The sequence below is a fragment of the Corvus moneduloides genome, chromosome 5 (genome assembly GCF_009650955.1).
Source record: "Corvus moneduloides isolate bCorMon1 chromosome 5, bCorMon1.pri, whole genome shotgun sequence".
Taxonomy (NCBI): domain Eukaryota; kingdom Metazoa; phylum Chordata; class Aves; order Passeriformes; family Corvidae; genus Corvus; species Corvus moneduloides.
This window is the reverse complement of record NC_045480.1, coordinates 19178113-19199401: the sequence shown is the minus strand read 5'-3', so window position 1 is coordinate 19199401 and position 21289 is coordinate 19178113. Positions and strand designations below refer to the sequence as shown.

The 21289-nt window shown below is 36.5% G+C and overlaps 1 long non-coding RNA gene across 1 annotated transcript in view; it reads right to left on the bottom strand.

The window, feature by feature from the left end:
- Positions 1 to 16930, bottom strand: part of LOC116444527 — a 195607-nt gene extending 178677 nt beyond the window's left edge. Inside the window, exon 1 of the long non-coding RNA XR_004240366.1 lies at positions 16875 to 16930. This is a non-coding gene — a long non-coding RNA (uncharacterized LOC116444527). The remainder of the gene's footprint in view (positions 1 to 16874) is intronic.
- Positions 16931 to 21289: the final 4359 nt, after the last annotated feature.

Here is a 21289-nt window from a genome sequence, read left to right as displayed (position 1 = left end):
GCATCCCACTGATTCTATCATATTCTCCCGTTACCCTTTATGTGCATCAGTACTTTTATCGGCAGCTGGGCTTTGGTCTTTCTGAATTTGCTCCAAATGCTCAAGCAATTCTCTTTGTATTCCTCCTTTGTTGCCTAGTTTTCACTTCTTGTGTGTTCTTGTGTTTTATTTCATCCAGAAGCAGCCTGCCTAGCCAAATGACTCTTCTGCCAAAATTTCTCATATTCCTGTGCAAATGGAAGAGAGTTAATTTTTGAACTCTCAGTAAGTTTTCTTTGAAAAACAACCATTTTGCTTATGCACTTTCTTTCCCTCATGGCAGCTTCTAGTGGGACTTCTGCCTAACATTTTGAAATGTGGGCCAAGAAATTCCTGGAAGAGATTGAAATCTGGTTTCCTGAAGGCCAGAGTCCCAACTCTGCTCTGCACCTTTTCAGCTTTCCTTCAAGCTCTGACCTCAGACACCTGTGAACAGCAGATCATGTACACCATTATACTGTCTGACCCCTCCAGTATTTGCACTCGGAAGTAGCCAATATGCAGTGCAGCAGCTTCTCGAATTGACTGCATATTGCTGCCCTTCCAGAATATGTCTGGACTGTTAAAATCCCACAAAAAGATAAGGATGTATAGGCAGCAACCTCCTGTTAGTTGCTTTTGGCTATCCTCATCTCCTTTTGGTCAGGTGGTCTGTAGCATACCCCCAGCACGGTATCCCCAGTATCAATCATCAGACAAACGCATTTCCAGTTTCATGGGAGAGGACTCTACCACAGCTTTCCTCCTCTTGTCCTAATTTTCCTAGGTAGGCTGTAAACACTCATGGAAATGTCTAAATTGTGCATAGTATTGTACCTGATCTTTGTGATTTTGATATTTACGGGCTTATGGAAGTGCATGGACTTCCAGACCTTTCTTGTTAACCAAGGTCTGCATACGAGAGTACAGGCACTTGAGGAAAGCCACATATTGCCTTATTTACTACTTTCCCTCTTACAAATGGCTTTGTTCCCAGTTATGCCTGTTCTCTCCAAAATATATAACAAAATAGAGCTTTCTAAGCCTTTTGGATACTTCTCTATCTAGCCACACATTTTTGTGCTTTGACTCCACACAGCAGCATCTACAGCAATGCACTTCTGATCTTCCTTTTGGTTCCATCTCAGCATAAAGTCATGTCAAAAGACAATGGGAACAAGGCAAAACACTAAGGGAACCGCGTCAGTGATGTAAAAGCAGTTGGCAGGAAGGAAGTAGCAGTAAATAAGAGCTCGGGCCATGTGAGCATCAAACCACACCACTACAGTACAGCTTGTTTCCTATGCCTTTCACCTCGAAGTTGTCTTTAAAATACACCCTAAAAAATAGCAGCCACTCTATTTCCACACCTAGAAAACATATGGTTTCCCAATGAAGATTGTTTCCTTCTATAAAAAAACAAAGGTGATGAAAAATCTTCCAAAATAAAACATCAAACAATGAGAAATTTATTTTTTATATATATATATGCATATATAAATATATATACCTTCATGATAAGCCATTTATTTTAAAACCTACTAACCAGTTAAACCTAAGCTTATCCCTACATTCTGTCCCCCTAAAATAAAGCTAGAAGAAATAATCATTTTAGTTTCTTCATAAGAGGAAAAAAGCATTTTAAAAAAAAAAAAGCAACTCTATTTTTCATATTCCTAATGAGGAAATTGAAATATGTGCAGATGATGCTACAGTTACTCTAGTTCAAAGAGGTATGTCTCAGCTTAATAAGGTCCACTTTATTTGTCAATGAAGAGACTCCTGCAGGATGTGAGAAAAAGAAATACCATAATTTGCGCTCCAGAAACTGCTAGCATCACTTTTGGTGCATATTAATGCAGCTCAGTACTGTCAATGAGGTGATTATTTGCTCCCTATAGAGCTCATCTCACAGCTAGATTTTAGGATCCTTAGGAGTTTTTGTTTCATGTGGTGCAATGTATAAATTCTATTTTACAGCTTATTCCAGCAGCAGTCACAGAGAAACCATCTCCAGTTCTGGTTTTAGTCACTAATTTACAAAGGTACAGAAACAAATGTGTAATTTTTCATTTTACAGGGTTAAATCAAATACTCCTCATTCCTACACCTGTGAAGTCATTCTGCCTCTGTAGGAGGTTCCACTGCAGTTCGTACAAGTATTGAGACACTTCTCTTTAGTACCAACTGTAAAGGTACAGTGATACTGACTTCAGTAGAGACAGATTCCCGAAGTGCAAAAGGGTCTGGTGTGCTTGTGCAAGGAAGTTTCTCTGCCTTGGTACCAAACGAGCAACTGAAGCTACCTGAGATGTGCCTAAACAAGCCTTGACCCCACATAAGGATTTTTTTAATGTTGGGCGGATTAGAGTTCCTGTATTGACTGGGAGCAATAGGGATGCATCTGCATTAGTGCTTTAAATTAGGAACATGCTTTGAATGGGATTAAGTACAGCACTTTGGCTCCAATCACAGAGGAATCCTGGATTATACAATCTGTGTACTTTTGGATGACTCTGGGAGAAGTACTCCAGCAGCTCAACTCACACAATCCAAACAAAAATGGACATTCAGTCCACCGGGCAAGACTAATGTTAATTTGAAGTAATCCCTCTGAAATTCTTTCTGCGAAGACACTAACTCTTAGCACTTAACTCTTGATCATACCACTGTCAAAATTCACTCTTTTTGAACATATGTCCTAGTATAAATATAACTGAACTACAACGGACTTCACAGCTTCTGGTGTTATAAAGAATATTTCAGCCATTATTCTGTTGTTTTAAGCCACTGAAAGATACAATATTTTTTTAATAGTTGGATGCATTTTACAGCAATTGAAACACCTAACATTAAACAGAAACATCTCATATTTTTATATCCACTTCCCATTTAACAATTTCAATTCTTTTTGTAATCATAACTTGTATAAAATAGTACACTCAGGCCAACTAAGCAACAGAGGTATTTCTTTTAGAGGATACATGCAGTGTAAATGCACTGTGACATCTATTGAAAACCAGCAACTTGTTCAGAGCTCTCTCTGGAGTGTATGTGAAAGACCATCCAGTCCTGGACTGAAAATAACTAGGAAGCACACCTTGCCATGCTAACACCTGCTTTAAAAGGCAGCCAAATGAGCATGCAAAGACAGTCACCCAGGATGTGAGTTCCAGACTCTCCTCTCCTTGGCAAAATAAAGATCATATGACCCTAGAGCTCTCATAACCCATTGCCATCATAACCTTTATTTTCCCCTTTTAGAAATGAAGCAAAAGGGATAGGTACTGGTTATGTAAGCAGCTGATTATTTGTCATACTTTACTATAAATAAAAGTGAAAATAGGATTTTAATGTCAACTACAAAAGTTAGGTAGCTACACAGCATCTATATCCTCTAGATTTTGCTTTCTGCATTTCACAGATCCTTGCCTTTTAGTTTTGTCATTACATCAATTTCACAGACGCTCTTTCTTGCATGGCAAGGATGCTAGGGTGGCCATCTATGTAATATGCATTTCAATAGAAGTCAGTTCTCCCAGATTAAAATTAGGTAAACTTGTTCTATATTCTGAGGATTAAAACAGAACTTAGCACAGATATATTTCTGTGTTCTGCCTTATTAATATGAAACAGGCATTTGGAATACTTTTCTTATAAGAGTTCCAAAGAATTTCCTTTACATGATGACAAAGAAGTACCATGACCTGAGAAACTCTGTATAAATTTACGTGATTATCTGTGCTTTCATGCCATTTTCAAAGACAGTACTTGTGGCCATAGGTTGGGTTTTCAGTTGGTTACAGTTTTTTTCATCATTCAAATTACTAAAATGAGAAGGAAGTGTTAAGCTTCTTTCCAGAGGCTTCCTTTTCATACCTAATATAAAATATTGCCTTCTTGTCACCAAAACACTTAATAAGAAGCCTCTACTTTGTATTCCACAACTGTTCTTCTTAGAGGCATAAGATGATACAGTAGTTATTGAAATTATCTCTGTGTGCCCACTAGTGCACATTTTAAAACAGTACTACCACCACAGCTTTGTGGCATACCAGTTTCTGCCAGCGTTTTTGCATATTCCTGAAAACAGTCCCTTTTAATTTTCTGAATGCAGGCTCTGTAATCTCTCTCAGCAAAAGAAATAGTCAAAGTGCCTGGTAAATATTACATACACAAATCTATATATGTCTGTATCTACACATATAGAGCCATTAAAACAAATACCATATATCTAATTCACATAAGTTAACTCTGCTTGGTCTCAAACAGCAGAATTGATGTTTATGGTTGCATAAACTGTAGCTAAGTATCTTCTTTATTTATCTTGTTATTTTTCTAGTCTTGCCCATCAGTGTATGCCATTTTAGGAGTCATTAGATATAAAAAATTCCTCCTGTTCATAATGGCATTTAAATGAAAAGGCGAGCTTGATTCCAGTACATGTGGTATAAATTTAGAACTACTGCATGTTTGTCTACATCAGCAAGCACAAAGAACATTTAATCCCAGCTCATGAGCACACTGAAATCAACAACAAAGATTTCTAGCTTTTTGTTGCATAACTCATCTCTCAAATGACTACAAAAAATCCTCCTCCCTCTACCCCCAAAAGCCTTTTTGAAACTAACCCCCTAGAATAATTATCTTACCACTGTAGTATTTATCATAGAATGCAATACTGATGTGTGAGAAGGAAACAAAAATGCTATATTTCTTCCACAGAAAATGCAAATGGAGCATTTTATCTTTGCCACTTAAAATCCTTAGACATAAATGCTACGCCATTACCCTGCTCTATGTTAGTCATAGGGAAATTCTGCTTAGATTTTTTATCAAGCTCTTCACTTCAGTGAGTTAAGTGAGCTGATTAGCATCTGCTCTCTTGTCAGAGGAGGCAATGTACGCAAGCACTTCATTTAATACAATTCTTAAAGTACTTTTAATGCACAAACACAAGCATATTGCCTTCTATTATTTTAGGGAGGAAAGGCCACAGATGTATATGGCTCACTTAGAGCAAACATGAATTAATCAATACAGCATGCACTTTATATCATTTGACAACAGAGAGCCAGCACAGCTGCACAGTTCTATCATTGCTGTCCAGCTGCATCCCAGCTCAGAAGTGATGGATCATTTTGAAATCCATACAGGAAAATCATCCCATAGTTACAAGCTTAAGTTTCTGAACACATAAGCCTTACACTATCATGGAGAGTTTTATTGTGTAAGAGCATGTTTATCCTGGAACTTCAGGTGAGTGCTTCAGCATAGCTTCAGGCTATGCTTAAACTTCATCGTCCAGTAGCATATCCTAGCTCCTGGCCCTGGCACACATTCTGGTCACATCCAGGCACACAAGAGCCCCAGTTGCTTGCTCCATATTTCACAATTTGGATGATCGAGAGAACAGAGCTACAGTAGACTCGGGGATACATTTGTCTATGTGCAAGCCTAAAGTATCTTTTTGTCAATGTTTAATGGGAAGCATAGACAGAGAGAAGAAAACAGTCATTTAAGAAAACAGGCAGATTTAAAGAGCCCTGTAAGCTCACAGGCTTTCCAAAGCTTTCTGTTCAAGTTGTCATAGTCCATGTGAGACTCAACAAAGGTATGGCAATCGAGGAAAGAACATCTGTCAAGGTGAGAAAGAGTCTCCTAGCTAACCAAAGTCAGTATAGAGCAAAACTGGTTGTATGAGTGGCCTCAGTACCCACAAGTCAAATTTCTCTATATTGCTATGGAAATTAACTGCTCACAAATTATGCAGTATCCTATACTCCTCTTGCCTAGAAAAAGTAGTCAACTACCTGCAGATGTAGCATACGTATTTTTTGAAACACAGCTACTCCTTAGAGTTCTGTTGAGACAGTATAATTGGGTCTGATTAAAGACTCTGCCTAAATACTATGCTATTATAAAGCTCAATAATATATTACAGAGGGCTAAAAAAATAAATTAAGAGAAGGTAAAGCCATTTCCCCTCAACCAGCGGAGTTCCAGTGTTCCTGTCCAAACATGCTCATCGTTAAACAATGTCAGCATATTTGATTGTGCAAGCTTTTTTGGCTTTTCTTCTTCTAGTTATCTCATTAGTAAACTGCTCTTTTAATCAATAAGTTGCCAACTGGGAAGCTAAGTTTCTTATTCAGCTTTGTGTGTTCCACTGTTCTCAGAAACACTGATGAAATTATATCCTGTTTTCCTTAAAACAGCATCTCTCTTTTTGGTTCATTTTACCCTATGTACCAGAGCAATTGGAATATTCTTGATGTCATGAACAGTCTTGCTGAACCCAGAGTATTTTCTCTATATGCTGAAAAAACTAAAATAGGTATACGATGTTCTGGATTTGTTTTTCAAGAGATGTTGTCTATCCCTAAAGCCCCCAAATTAAATCTATGAACATGCAAAAAAGTTATTGAAAAAATTTCAGTGAAATTATCTGTGATATTTATCTGAATACACAGATCCTGAATTTGTGATAAGTCTTGATAAAAACAACGTAGCACTGTGCATGTACCGTAGGGTAGATAAACGGACACTTAGTGCACAAGCTTTAATGCATTCTAAGTTCACGCACCAGCTTACCCAGATTAATTTGTCCACATTGATACTTTCAGCAAGATGTTTAGTGTGAGATTTTAATAGGTCATGTATGGAAAAACTGAAACAAATTCTATGTTGTATTTCTTAAGAAACACCTTTTTCCACACAGCTCAAACATGTTTTTCAGCTGCCAAGATTTTCTCATTCACAGTATTGAATGCTATAGTATTAAAGGGCCTCTAAAATGTCTCATATACATTTATCCCACTTCTTTCACAAGGGGATTGTTTATAATGAATACCAGGGTCTGACCCTACATATTTTTGCACATACTTGTCAGGTACTTTAAAACTAACAAAGAAAATAGGGAGCAAAGCAAAAATTCACTTTACTTTTTACTGAAATGGATGCTCACTAAAAATTGGTTCTGCCTGAAACATTTTTTATAGTCAGTTCAAATATGTTGAATAACATTTTAAGCCCTGGAACTACCATCTCTCCGTAAGCAATCCAACTCATAGCCCCATGCACTAGTCAACTTAAAATTCCTTAACATCAGGAATGCCTGTTTGAAGCAATTTTGCTCTCTAATGATGCAAGCTTAACATTCTATGCTTCTCAGCATCTTGCTTCATAACAACTCCGCTTTACCAGAGAGAGATGCAATATATTTGCTAATACAGAAACATAAGAATCAAAATATTAGATCACACCAAGGTCCATCAAATCTTAATGATCTCTTAGAGCATCCAATAAAATTGTTTCACAGGAAAGTGTAAAATCTTTCCAGACTGAAAATTATCTACACCAATCTGCACAAAGTTTCAGTTCGGTCTCATATCATTAGACATAAGTTTAAGCTCTGAAATGAGATGTATTATGGTTTACTAAGTTCTTATAATTAATTGTAATGACTTTGTATAGCATGATTAAAATTATAAACAGGCAATCTCTTTTTACTTTTGCTAGATGTTTGTTTATATCACTTTGTGTTGCACTATAGTTCTCCCATGTAATTACTTTATGCATGAGGGAAAAAATATTGGCTTTCAATTTACCATCTTTATTATATACATCCCTGAACTGTTTTCTGTATAGCATGTAGATCTTTGTCTCTGCAGGTCTGAGTCCTTGTGGAATAGGTTACCCTAATGTTGCTTAGGTTTTACATGAAGATATTTATTGCATAATTATGTAAGGAAGCCTACATCCTGTCTTGGATAGACATCTCTATTTTTCTAAATATAAGTAAATAAATGTTCTCATTAATGCCTCTTTTGTCTTGTATTATAAAAGAGGAGGAAAATTTGTTATTAATCTTTCTACAGTATTAAGTATTTTGTATACTCTTATTGTGTTCCCACTTACTCATTATCTTTCCAAGGAAAACCCTCCCAATTTTCTTTCATGAGAGGTGTTCCAGATTCTCTATAATTGTTATTGGCCTTCTCTGAATCCCCTTATAGGTGGTTAATATTTCTCTGAGATGTGTGGAAAGCCCTGCATACAGTACTATACAAGAACTCCTACCACTGACTCAAAAAAGTATTGTAATAATCTCTTATTATTCTTCACCCTACTTCATATGTGTCCCAATATCATGCTAACTTTCCTGACTGTAGCTGAGCTGTGCACTGAACTCCTTATAATTATTTTTCTCCCTTTCTTCAAGCAATACTCGTGTCTTAGAATGCTGTAAAGTGCACCACTAGGTTTAATTTTAACTTCAATATGTATTAATTAACACTGAATTGCATTTGCTTTTTTGTTGCTCTCTTAACATCTTTAAGTTACTGAAATTTTCTACTGTTTTCTTTGATCAAGCAAATTCTCCTCATCAGGGATTAAAGTGATATGTGAAACAACCAGATCTACTTGGATCAGTCAAACTGGTCAAGGGATGGTCTTAGATAACAGCTTCTGAGTAAATCAATTCTCAGTAAGCAAACAAGCAAAACCAAAAAAAACAAAAAAAAACCAGCAGTTGCCAGGAAATGCACATAAATAGGAAATCCTTTTTGATTATAAACAAGTGGCATTTGAAAATACAACAACAGAATCACTATACATAGTATTAACTAGGACACGTACATTGTATTGAGCAAACAAGAGATAACTCTATTAGCATTCAAAGCTTGGTAGCATAATGGTAGCACAGAATATTATAAATGCATTACTGTGTCACCTTGTATTGTGGATAAGTGGGTTTTTTAATAGCTGAATCAGAGCAGCAATAAATTTGAGCCCAACACTGAATAACATTTTTAGTCTTTATTTTTCCTAAACAAACAAGCAAACAGGATCTGTTAGCCATCCACTTCTTTTCTTACTTGTGTTCTCATAATTCTAAGATCTATAGAACCATGATACATCTTCTAAAAGTAATAACTTGCTTTAGATAGAGAAAACCTTTCTGACTACATTGTCAGTGCTTCACATCCTGGTAATATGTAATCATGACTTTCAGAACCATTTGTATAAACTACCAGCTTTCATATAGAGGTTAAATTTCCCATAAAAGTTTAAATTTGCATGAAAATAAGTTTATGGAAAAATATACTTTGGACAGATTAATCTTATCATACAAAGTCTGATCCACATAGGTCTGACTATGCCCTGAAATAATTTAAAAAAAAAAACTACATCCTCACAATATTGGTCCTACCCATTTGACCTAAGACAACTTGGGTTTTTTCACTTACCTACCCAAATTGATAGACTCTTCTTGCATTATTTTCAGTGTAAACCCAGAGGCACCAATGACTAGGAAGAATAAAAAGTAAAAATGTCACAAATTACCACATCCCACCTCTGGATATGAATACAGTTCTTTATCATTAATTCATATCTCTTTTCAGTCTACCTCCCTGTGATGGCATTTGCTTAGTCTAAACATGTCAGTCAATTAAAATAGAATGCTTTGTTTGGGGTGGGTTTGTTTATTGGGGGAGTTTAATCTCAAAATTTCATTTGGTGTAAAGCTAAATATCACATTTTTCTTATTTTGAGAGAAGGAATAAAATATGTTTGTTTTGTTGAATCATGTTGTTTGCTTTTATCTTTTCTGAAGCTATTTATCAAATGCATTAAGATAATAAATCAATATGTTTAGTGGGTTTAAAAGCCATTCTCCTAAAATGTTTTGGCTAGATCTAATTATGGCATCATTTAGTTTCTTGTAGAATCACAATGCTCTGACTAATTTCATTTACTCTCAAACGTAACTTTCCTTATTTTTCTCTCCATCATTCCCTCCTGTAAGTTTATGACTTGCTTTTCATGTATGCAAGTGAAAATCACATTAAGCTGTTGGGATCACTCAACCAAAAACTCTGGTTTTTTGTTTACACAGAGTTTTCAGAAATTTAAATATAGTAAGAAACCTTGATACTTATCCCTTATCCCACTAAAACTAATCAATGATATGACTCAATCTGACCAGGACTGCATCCATGATTTCTGCACAACTCTGAAATACAGAAGCAAAAACAACTTGGATAAAATCAGTTTGGGCAAAGTGGGGGAAATGTTTGCATTATAAGATAATCCTTGCAGCAGCTACTTGAAAAGCTCTAAAAAAATGAGTTGTAACACTGACCTAAAAATCTCACCAAAAAATAATTTCCATGTGAATTATGTCTTTGGTGATTTTTTTTTTTTTTTTTTTTTTTGCGTTTTTAAGGTCTTACAATCTTATGTGTACTCGCTGTCTATAAGTCACACAGAGCACTTTTGCCGAGAAACACCTAGAAAGTACCATAGAATGTGGTAATAATACAATAGAACTAGCATAGCTCCTAAAAATAAGAAAATTAAGAAAAAAATCTAAAAGCAATCCACAGAAAGTGATATTGAGAAAACAAACATTTAGTCCTGCCAAAAAATGAACCATTCTTAATTAAGTCTACTTTGTTCATTCTCTTCTACTTTGAAATGCATGATTATGTTGTATATCCTATATTATCTAACTGGAAATACCTGTTGTAGCATTTTGCCTATGAAAGCTTTATTGAAATGACTTCCATTGTAAAAACCATACAGAAAAAAATTAACATTCCAAGCTGAAAGTATTGTACATTATGAACTGAACAAACCTGTTGTTTACACCCCAATAACTTGCATACATGTCCCAGTTAACGGCAACAGAATTATGTCAGGGATGATTTAGGGATTTAGGTCCAGTGTAGATCAATTTAGCGGCTTCAGAAAGGGAAACTGGCTGCTTTCAAATTTCTCATTCACTTTGAGGGGGACAAAATTTTGCAATAATTTTTTGAAGTTGAAGGAAATGGGAATGGGACAAGGAATACAAGGGACAGATACCGAACTTACAGAGAAATGGGGAAGGAGATGTCTTTCTCCTTAGGAGTCTGAGTTATGTACATAACTAGTCTCCCCTATCTCCCTGCATGGTTAATTAGGACATCCTAATACTCATCTAATCTGTATACATTGAAAAAACTCAAAACAAATGAAATGCAGTTGCTCAAATGTCATTTTGCATACAGATGGAGGGATCATTCAGGAGCTCTGTTAAGGAAGGCCTAGCAGATCAATCAGTCTTGAACTCACAGTTTTCATTACTAGGTATTCTTATGAAAGAGAAGGAAAATCACTGCTGACACTGGAGCTGGTTGGCACCTCTGTGTGTAAAAACCTGAGATTTCTTCCTACTCAAAAAGCATGCTCAGTTGGAGTAATTTCTGTATATTCATGCTGATACTTACAATGATGTTAAATGATTCTAGGACAGCAATGCTCTCAGCAAGACAGGGCAGCATTTTCAAGTTCCTTCCCTGAGTGTGAGATGAAGTATTTAGTCTTTCCAATAAGCATAAATGTGAAGGAAAAACTGCAGCCTGAATGATTTTCCTAGTCAGAGATGATGAAAACACAGTGTGAGCTCAGAGAGATTAGTGCTGGCAGAACAGATGTTTGTTTTTGTTTGAAAATACAAAACAATGGGAAGATACAATGGGGCTGCAAGAGATGACCATGGAATTAGGACAGAATAGCAGGAGCTTGTCCACAAGACATGAATTAAGTCCTACACCAAAAAGATGGAATGCTATTCCAAAAAGCAATCCTAAACTGTGTCACATACTATGTCTCCCTGCAACTTTTAAGAGAGCTTTTTCTCAAGTAGCATATGCACTCTGCTATTGCTTGGTAATACCTCTCTAGTCTTTTACTCTGAATGAATGGGGTTTTTAATTTTACTGAGGTCCTTCACATAGCCCTTGGCACTCAGTGCTGAAGGTTTTCCTTAGTGAAATTCACTACAGATGTTTGCCTTCCTGTAATCTCTTCCACAGCAGAAACCCTATTTCTCTGCCCATTTTTTTCTGTACAGTTTGAATGACTCTTCAACAGCTCCTGTACAGTTTGATTAACCCTGCAACAGGTCCTTTAAAGATTCGCAAATTTTAACAGCTAATTTTAAGTGAGATCTAATCTACCAGAGGTACCAAGAAGCCACAAACTGCAGAGAAACATTCATTTGTGTCATCTGCGTAGGACCTGTGTTGATGGCTGAATTATATCGTTATAGTTTTCTCTAAAAAATCAGCTGACAGGTGCTTCAGGAGTCCTCTAGACACATACCTGCATAGACACTCAAAGATATACTTGTTTTATTAAGTGAATAACCACTGTTTATTACTTCAGAATATTTTTCTTTTCTTTCTTTTCACTCCCTGTCCTTTTCATATTTAAGTACTTATCTTTGTTCTTTTTCTTCTCACCTCATCCTATTGCATTTTCATTTTCCTTTCCCTTCTGCCTTTTTTTAATCCTCACATACCTTGTTCTATTTTCCTTGCCCTTGGTGATTTTGCAATGTTACACTTTAGTATCTAGAATATCGGTGGAAGAAAAGATTGTAATTTGTTGATAAAAAGATCGGTAAGAGATAAAAGAATGAATGATTAGCTGGGAAAAATTAGATTAAGTGGACATCCCTATAAAAGCATTAAAATTTTCCACTTATCTGTTCTGTGCTAAAAAATTCTGTCTAGAATGTGTAAGGAAGGTACTCCCTTTGTGTGTCCTTCAAAATTCATTTGGAATACATCAGGGTCCCCTGCCTTTTCAATTACATGTACTTCATTTAGTATCAGCTCCCCGATTTACTGAACTCTGGGTTAGGGAAGTTCTACATGTAGATTCTGCTGTCATCATATCATAGAGCATAGCAAACGGTACAGCAATAAATACTGGAATAATAGAAAACACAACTGTGTTTTTACGCATGAGGAATCCATCAACTAAAGATAGCTTCTACTTCTTACAACACTGCAAAAGCAAGAAATGTCCAATGGGTTAACCTTGGCTGGCTGCCAGAAGCCCACCAAACCACTCTCCATTCCCCCTCCTCAGCAAAACAAGGAGATAAAATAAGATGGAAATGCTCATGGCTTAATAAGGACAGGAAACTGCCACAGGCAAAACAGACTCTAGCTGGAGAAGACTGATTTAATTTACCGCCAATTAAAAATAGACCAGAATGATGAGAAAAAGGCCAAACTAAATATGCCTTGCCCTCACACCCCCTTTTTCCCAGGATCAACTTCCCTCCTTCATTCATCACTCTTCAACTTTCTCCCTGCTCTAAGTGGCACAGTGGGATAAGGAAAGGGGGTTGTGGTCAGTCCATAGTAACACTTCATGACTTCTCCTCCTTCCTCCTCACGCTGTTCTCCAGCTCCAACATTGGGTCCTTCCCACAGGATACAACCCTTCCTGAACTGCTTCAGTGTATGTCCTTCCTACGGACTGAAGCTGTTCATAAAGTGCTCCAACATGGATTCTTTGCACAGAGCACAGTCCTTCAGAACAGACTGCTCCAGTGTGGGTTCTCTACAGGCCACAGTTCCTGCCAGCAAACCTGCTCCAGTGTGGGCTCCACCTGGGCTGCAGCTTCCTTTATGACACAACCACTTCCTCCATCCTGGGATCCTCTGTGGGCTGCAGGTTGCAGCATATCTGCTCCACCCATGTCTTCCACGGGCTGCAGGTGGCTGACCTGCATTACCATGTTCTGCTTCTCGGGATGCCCGGGAATCTCTGCTCTGGCACCTGTTAACACCTACTTCCCTTCCTACACTGACCTTGGTGTCTGTGCCATGGTTTCAACATTTTCTCTCATGTCTCAGTCCTCATTTTCACAGCTGCTGTGCAGCGTTTTTTACTCTTTCTGAAGTACATTTATACACAAATGTGGCTGCTTTGACCAGTGGTGGGTCCATTTCGGAGGCAGCTGAAACTGACTCTGCCAGGGGCTGCTCTCACAGAGAACACCTTGTAACAGCCCCAATCCTCATCCCCCTGTGTACCAAAACATGGTTTGCCCTGTTTATAACCCAGATTCTTTCTAAAAGTCGCTGGAATGTCTAATTGTTTTCTCAACTTTTGCACCTACGGATGTATTTAGAAGTGAAAAAACAGTAGCAAACAAACTTGGACATAATTTTAGCAATGCAAGGGAGCCAAGTGAGTTTTGCAGGGTAAACAATGAGCTAAGTTTTTACTGTAACTAATATACTAGTAAAGCAAATTGTGAAAAAGGTGACAGGTCCTGACAAGTATGAATGTTGCTAATAGTGAATGAAAACTGGGATATACAAAATTGTAGGACTTCTTAGTGGTAAAATGTTCTCATTTGATATTGAGAATTTATCATCAATATAAAAGTAATAAGTAGGCATTTTTCTTCAAGTATTTTATGCACTAAAAATCATCCTTAATTTCAAAGCTATCTGGTTATGGGAACTGAGCAAAAAATGAATTAATGGAAATACCGATAAAAATACGTTTGATGCCTATAATCAAGAAAACTGAGCAGAAATGTTCAGCTAATTGTAATTCTCAACTGTATCCCTGTGTCTGCTCATAAAGTCATCCTCAGAAAACTAAGCTGGATGTCACACACTTTCACATGAATATATAACATTATTACTATAGCCAAACCCAGATTTTAATATTGACTAAGAGTGAGAAGCTTGGGAGAAAAAAAAATAACAACAAACCAACCCAAGTGAATGAAGCATACATGGAATAGTTTCCCCACGGTGCGCTGCAGTTTCATACAAGCTTTGCTTTCAGCTGGATTTACAGTGAAAAGAGTTGAAGACAGCCTCCTTCTGTCTAGAAGCCATTTTTCTCTTCTTTTAATTTCCCTAGCACTCTAAACAAGAGTGTTCCATCTTTAAATAATCACTGAGTCTAACCACCTCCAACACAGCACAAGGATGTGTTTTGCCATGGAAGGGGCAGCACAGGAACCTGTTTTCCAAGATGACAAAATGAAGTGGGTAACAAAAGAATAAAGTGACAGTTTTCAACAAAGACAGAACCCAGGTTACCTGACAAGGAAAAAAAATGTAGCTCCTATGAAAACTCAATGACAAGATATTGAGACAAATACCATAGGGCACAAAGCAAGGCAAATTACATTGTGTGTATTTCAAAGATTTTAATTTATGAAGCTCACAAGTAGGCAAGAAGAATATATTTCTTGTACTTGTCATGATGGAAGTTGGTCCTGAGGCAGGATTAACATTGCAAACTGATATCAAATACACACAAGAAATCATGAATATTTATGATAATGTATTTCATAAACACATAGAGCCAATAACTGCAATCCTGGATAACCTGGTGCTGTTAAATCTACAAGTAAGGATGTTACAAAGAAAATGATGCAGCACTTTTATGTAAAGTACCAAGTGACATATTCAAATAAGCTGTAAGAGTTATTGTATCAGGTACAGAAATAAATGAAATTACTGTCACTCATTACAAAAGACTCGCTAATGTTTCAGCACCAGACTTCTGTGTCCCCTCAGGGAAAAACAGAAATTACCTTGAAGGCTGGAAGAAAGCACTACTTCAGTCTAAAACTTTGAGCAATAAACAGAAAATAGAGTACCACACAGTCACATCACCAAATAATCACCAAACAGATAAAAAATCAATAAGAAACACCGGCTAAAAAAAAAGGTAAAATAAAGATAGAACATCTGAACAAAGTAAAGCTTCAGAGTCTGTCAGAATTTGCCATGGGAGCATGAAAAAAGAAAAATTAACTCTAAAGAAAGAGTTAAATTCAGAAAAGGAAGGGTACTAGGTGACTGGCTAGGAGGTCAGGTAAAGCTCAGACCTGTGGAAGAACCATACCCAGTTGCTTTCTGGAGGGGCTGCCATATATTCAACATTGTGGAAAATCTAAGTGAGAGGGAGAAATAAGTATACATGCAAAGTAGGCAGAGTTTTTCATTTCACATTAGAAGAAAAACAGCACCAAAGCAACCAAGAACCCTGACTCTGCCAGGTGCTTTGCTCCCTGCCCCAGCAGGGCAAGCCCAGAACAGAGACAGCAGGAGATAACAAAAACTGTTCATTAAGCAGGGGGAAGAATTAAAAGCAACTGCAGCGCTAAAATATTACCTCCCTAGAACAGAGGAAATGGTCTAGAATAACAACAACAAAAACACCTACTACAACATACAAATGCATATAATCCCAGGATTTCAGTTTTAAATTATTCTAGGTATGTCTACTAAAATACCTACTTTCTCTGTTAGAAATCACAGCTTGGGGAGGCCCAAAAGGCCTACAATTCAAAATATCTACAGTTTTCCTAGCACAGCATGAGATGTTGTGGCATCTCAGCTGTTCAAAGAAAAATGTTGTTTTCTACAGCTGCACCCTATGTTTATTTTGTATTTTGTTCTTCATGAACACCATCCAAAAAATATTTGCAGCAGAATTTCCCTGCATCTTAGGTAGTTAAACTTTTGAAGTTCTTAAACACATCAGGAAGGCATAAATCATCACCCTTCAGAATCACTGCATTTAAGCACTTATAACGCGTGAATTTGCGTTCAAATAATGGAAGTATGTTAGATGACTTCATCTGCAATTGTTGACCTACTGCACTGAGCCCACAGAGTGAATTTCCATCAAAAACAAAACACATGGCTTGCTTTCTGCTCCCATAGTGATTAATGATCAATTTTTTTACAGAATCTTAGGATGGTCTCCAAACAAACTTCCTAGAGTAAAGAAATACCTTGATTTTCTAAACCCCTTGGCTATATCTCATGACAGGAAATTTTCTATAGTATGTTTCACACATTCACTGTGTACCTTATATGTACATATAGCCAAGTAGATTCCACCTAAACACTAAATAAATGTGACAAAGTTATTTGGAATTAGTACATGCTACAAAAAAAAACTAAGCTAAAGTAACAAGCCAAAGATTCAGTAAGTAACAGGTAAGAATACGCACACTAACATACCTTTGATTAAGTAACTTCGGCACATATAGCTGCAGTTCTCAACAGTCAAACAAAACCTTGAGGTTTTCAGCAAGTTAATCTATTCCAGAGACTGCATAAGTGTAATGTGGCAGTTGCTATAGCAACCACATTTTTTCTTGGAACTCAGAGTAGATACAAGTGTAAGCGATTTCTCCATCTCACTGTCTAAGTTACTGCTGCGCTATGATTCTAAGCAGCAGCTCTAACCCAGAAACTATCCCACTTGCTAGTTATTTAAAATACATTTAACGTTTTCTGAAATATCCCTTTCTGACTGCTTACTTTTACCCTATGCTGCCCTTTCAAAAATCCTCGACAATTCAAAAAAAAATGAAAAAATGTGAACAATTGGAAAAAATGATAAATAGATCAAGTTATAATTTACTAATTATATTTAAATTATAATTTCCATATATAAGATATAGAAATTTGTCAACCCTTATTCTTAAACTTTCTGCTTAGAACATTCTTTGAAGTATATCTCGGTGGCAATGAATCCAAAAGAACTGGAATTCTTGTTTACAAAGTCATTACTTATTGATGGTTTCTGCAAAGCATTTTTCTTTTGTGCCACATTTTTGCTTCATTCTCTCACAATCAAAACACTCCAGACTTGAAGCCATGTTGGTGATTTACACCTCTGTAGATGCATTAGCAGATTCTTCTGGTTTGACTCCTGGCTCTCTGGTATAAAAGGTGCAAGTATCATTCTACTTGCATTTAGTTGCCAAAGACTAAATCTGCTAAATATGCTAAATGTGAAAACATACAGTAGTACAGGAATGTTTATGTTAGTCAATACATCACCACATTAATGAGCAAAAATGTAGGGGACTATGCACTAAAAACTGTGTTGTAATAAAAAGAACAATCTGAATACACGTCAGGGATTTCAGGGGTGCTGAGCATCTGCAGTTCCAAGTGAAAAGAATGGGAATTGACGTCAGTGCAATTATACCAGCTTCCAGCACCTGTGAATTTGCCCTCAAGGTGACCTAATATGCCTTTTCCATCTTTCATTTCTGTTAGACAGCTCCAGCACAACCAAAATATTTACTCCTCTTTACAATTAAACTAACCAAATAAGCTATGTAGAGCAGAGCATTCAAAGCATTGAGGCAATTTCCTATGTAAGAATTTTTTAAAAATTGTCATTTTCTTGATTGTCAACAATTCAAATTCTATTAAAAATTCCCATAAGATCCTCCGAAGCAAACAAGAACATTTAAAATTCAGATAGTGAACAATCATTTCAGAGTCAACTGCTTTTATTTCATCTGTGGGTGAGTAAATACAGATCTTCAACTACAATTTTTGGTCCCTGTATTTCCAATTATAAATTAATCTTTTGTCTTCTGCAAAGGGTCAGATGTACTAGCTTTTCCCACTAGACAAGCAGTAGCAGGAAAAAGCAGCTGAGGCTAAAAATCTGAGTACCATGCTCCACCAAGACTCAGTGGAATTGTTGATGCAGCTTGGGAGGGTTGGTAACAAATTCTCAATATCCCAAGGTGTTTTTTATGGGCTTCATTTCCAAAAGCTGGCCATCACTACCAAGATATTAAATGGACCTTTCATGTTGGCTTTTACTGCTTGTTACAAAGCATTGCCTCTGACACAAGCAATGCCTTCTTTATATAATAATAACCTGCCTGATAATGTCATGAGCCATCAGGGAGTGGGAAATAAGGTCTTGATATTCTTCACATTCTCAGATTATCCTTATCCCTCGCAGATCTCTTACAAAGAGAAATGGGCATTTTACTGCTGCAGTCTAAACCAAACCAGTCCACAGAAAATAATTCAAGCAGAAAGAACAAAAATGTCACTTTTGCCTTGAAAAGTCTCTAATTTTCAATGATGGTGTTGACAGTGTTTAAAATAATAATCTATTTAACAGATTTATGGCAAGGAATAATTAATTAATATTTATACAGTGTCTCAGAGATAGCAAGCAATGCTGGTAGGATACATGAATAAGTACAGAGCCAAAACAAAGCCTCTGGAAATTTTCCTACTTTTGGAAAATGAGGGTGTACTGATTTTGTTCAATGTGACACAACACTGTTATTCCACAATGAATGATGGATAAGACAGATGTCTTTTTCTGCTAGGAAGACTGGTTGTGCACCCTCCCCTAGTTACCAGTCTGAATTAAATTGTATTTTGTAATTTATTCATATGTGCAGTGGAAAGGGTAGCTATTTCTTATGTTTCTCAACTATGGCAAACTACCTGTTATCTTTTTCTATTTGATTTACTAGATAACAGCTTCTAACTGCACCAGACCTTTTGACAATTTTCTTAAAGTAAATTTGCTATTTCTTATCTAATCCAAATAGCAATAATTGTCCACTATACCTGTCCTATCATACTTAAAGTATGAAGCCACTATTGTCAACAGCATTTTGATTTCCATGTAGACAGAACTGTTTCTTGTAGAGAATTTCCATTCAGGAAGCTGCCTGCTTCCATTACTCACAGTGAAAGTTCAGATTCCATTTTGCTAGTTGTTTTCTCATTTAGGGGTTTTTTTCCCTGTTCTTCCTCTAGCTTATTTCTCCTACTCCCAGTATACCAGTATCTACTGAAGATTAAGAACCAACATAACAGTAAAAAACCAATGTTTTGTTTCTTGGAAAGAACTCAGAGATACTGACAGATGAGTCAAACTTGAGTTGTCAGAACATTTGTTTTTAACTTGAACCCAGGTCAGTTTTTCCCTTAACTTGAAATAGTTTCTCTATAACTCAGGTCATTGTGGTAAATCACCAAGCAAGTACTACTAACATCCTAACACATCTTAAGTGCTTGTAAATGGATTTCTTCTGTGTCCTAAATTAAATTGAAGTATAAAGATTTATAGTATTATCCTGTGACAACAGTCAGTACATTAGATGTTACATTACCCATTAAGCTCTAAGATTTTATTTATATTGCTTTGTTTTTTAGAATTATGTGATGACCTCAAACAGTAAATAGGTATTATGTCACAATAATGGATTCCACATGTAAATTGCAACTCTTGTCTTTAATACAGCTTTCCCCAGTGTGCCCAGTTTTATTCAAATAAATATTCTTCCTAGGGCAAGTAGGTTGTTGTTCCTACTAAACTTGAAGATGGATTAAAAATTCAGATACCTTGAATGTGAATCTCTGTTACATTCTGCTAATATTTTCTGAAGTCTTCAGAGCCCACATGTGTTAAAGTTTCTCAGCTCCCACATGAAACCAAGGGGCTTATATGGCGCAGCCTTGGGGAATTAAGGACTTTATTACATTTCAAAATTTACCCAGGCATATAGATCAGATTCACAGGGCTTTGGTAGAAAGATTTTTGGTTCTTTTTTTTCAATTTATAGAAACACCAGGTAATTTTTTAAATATTTAAACAGAGATGTAGCACTTCAACTTGGAAATTAAGAAGTTGTCAAATGGAAAATTTTTAGCAGAAAGAAAAAGAAATAATAAGAACAAAGGAAAAGGAAGGCAGGAGTGATAACTGTATGCATAATAACCACATTGGCATTGGCACTATTCTGCACTGAGAGGACAATTTCATCAAGCTGTTTGTTGTGCTTTTAGTCTGCTACTGCATTTTTCCCAGTTTGGAAGCATAGGCAATGCAGAATTGGTAAAAATTGATCTGTTCCAGAGTCCAGTATAAGTCAAAGGCCAAATGCCATTACATTTTCTTACTCTTTCATCTGAATGATAACGATGTGTTAGTAACTCAACACAAAAACTGCTGTACTCTGCGGTACATGTTACAGGGAAGTCATAAGTTACCACCAGCCTGGGAGTGTAACACTCAATGTCCTTAACTTACTTTTTTCAACCTTTCCAGCTTTTTATGAACAGAGAGTGGTGGTTTTATGTAGGGCTTTTTGAGGGCTTTTTTTCTTTCTAAATAGTAGTTTGAACATTGAGGGTTTTTTAATTTCTATTTGCTTTAGAAAATCACCTGTGTTACATGATTGTCTTCAAGTAAATGAAACAAGAGGACTATGGGTATGATGATGCTTTTACAGAAGTTCTACTTTAGTTAGAGTGATATCATTAGTCAGTTTGAATGCATATGTATTAATTGCCTCACAGCTTGATTCTATGGGACCAAGCTGACTTGTAGGGGATCCCCATATATACAGAACAAGCAAAACCTAATCATTTTGCTTTGTTAGGGGGTTACAGCGGTTTCAGTCACAACCATACACAATACCCTTTGGAAAGATCTATTTGTAACTTGCTGATAATTAAGAGTCTAAAATTATATATAAGATCTTTACACCACAAATCCAATATCAGTGTTTAAGCCACCTTACTCTCTCTTACTGCAAAGAGAATTTTGAACAGCAAGGCTTATTCTGATGTAAATGCATCTGTTTCAAAATACC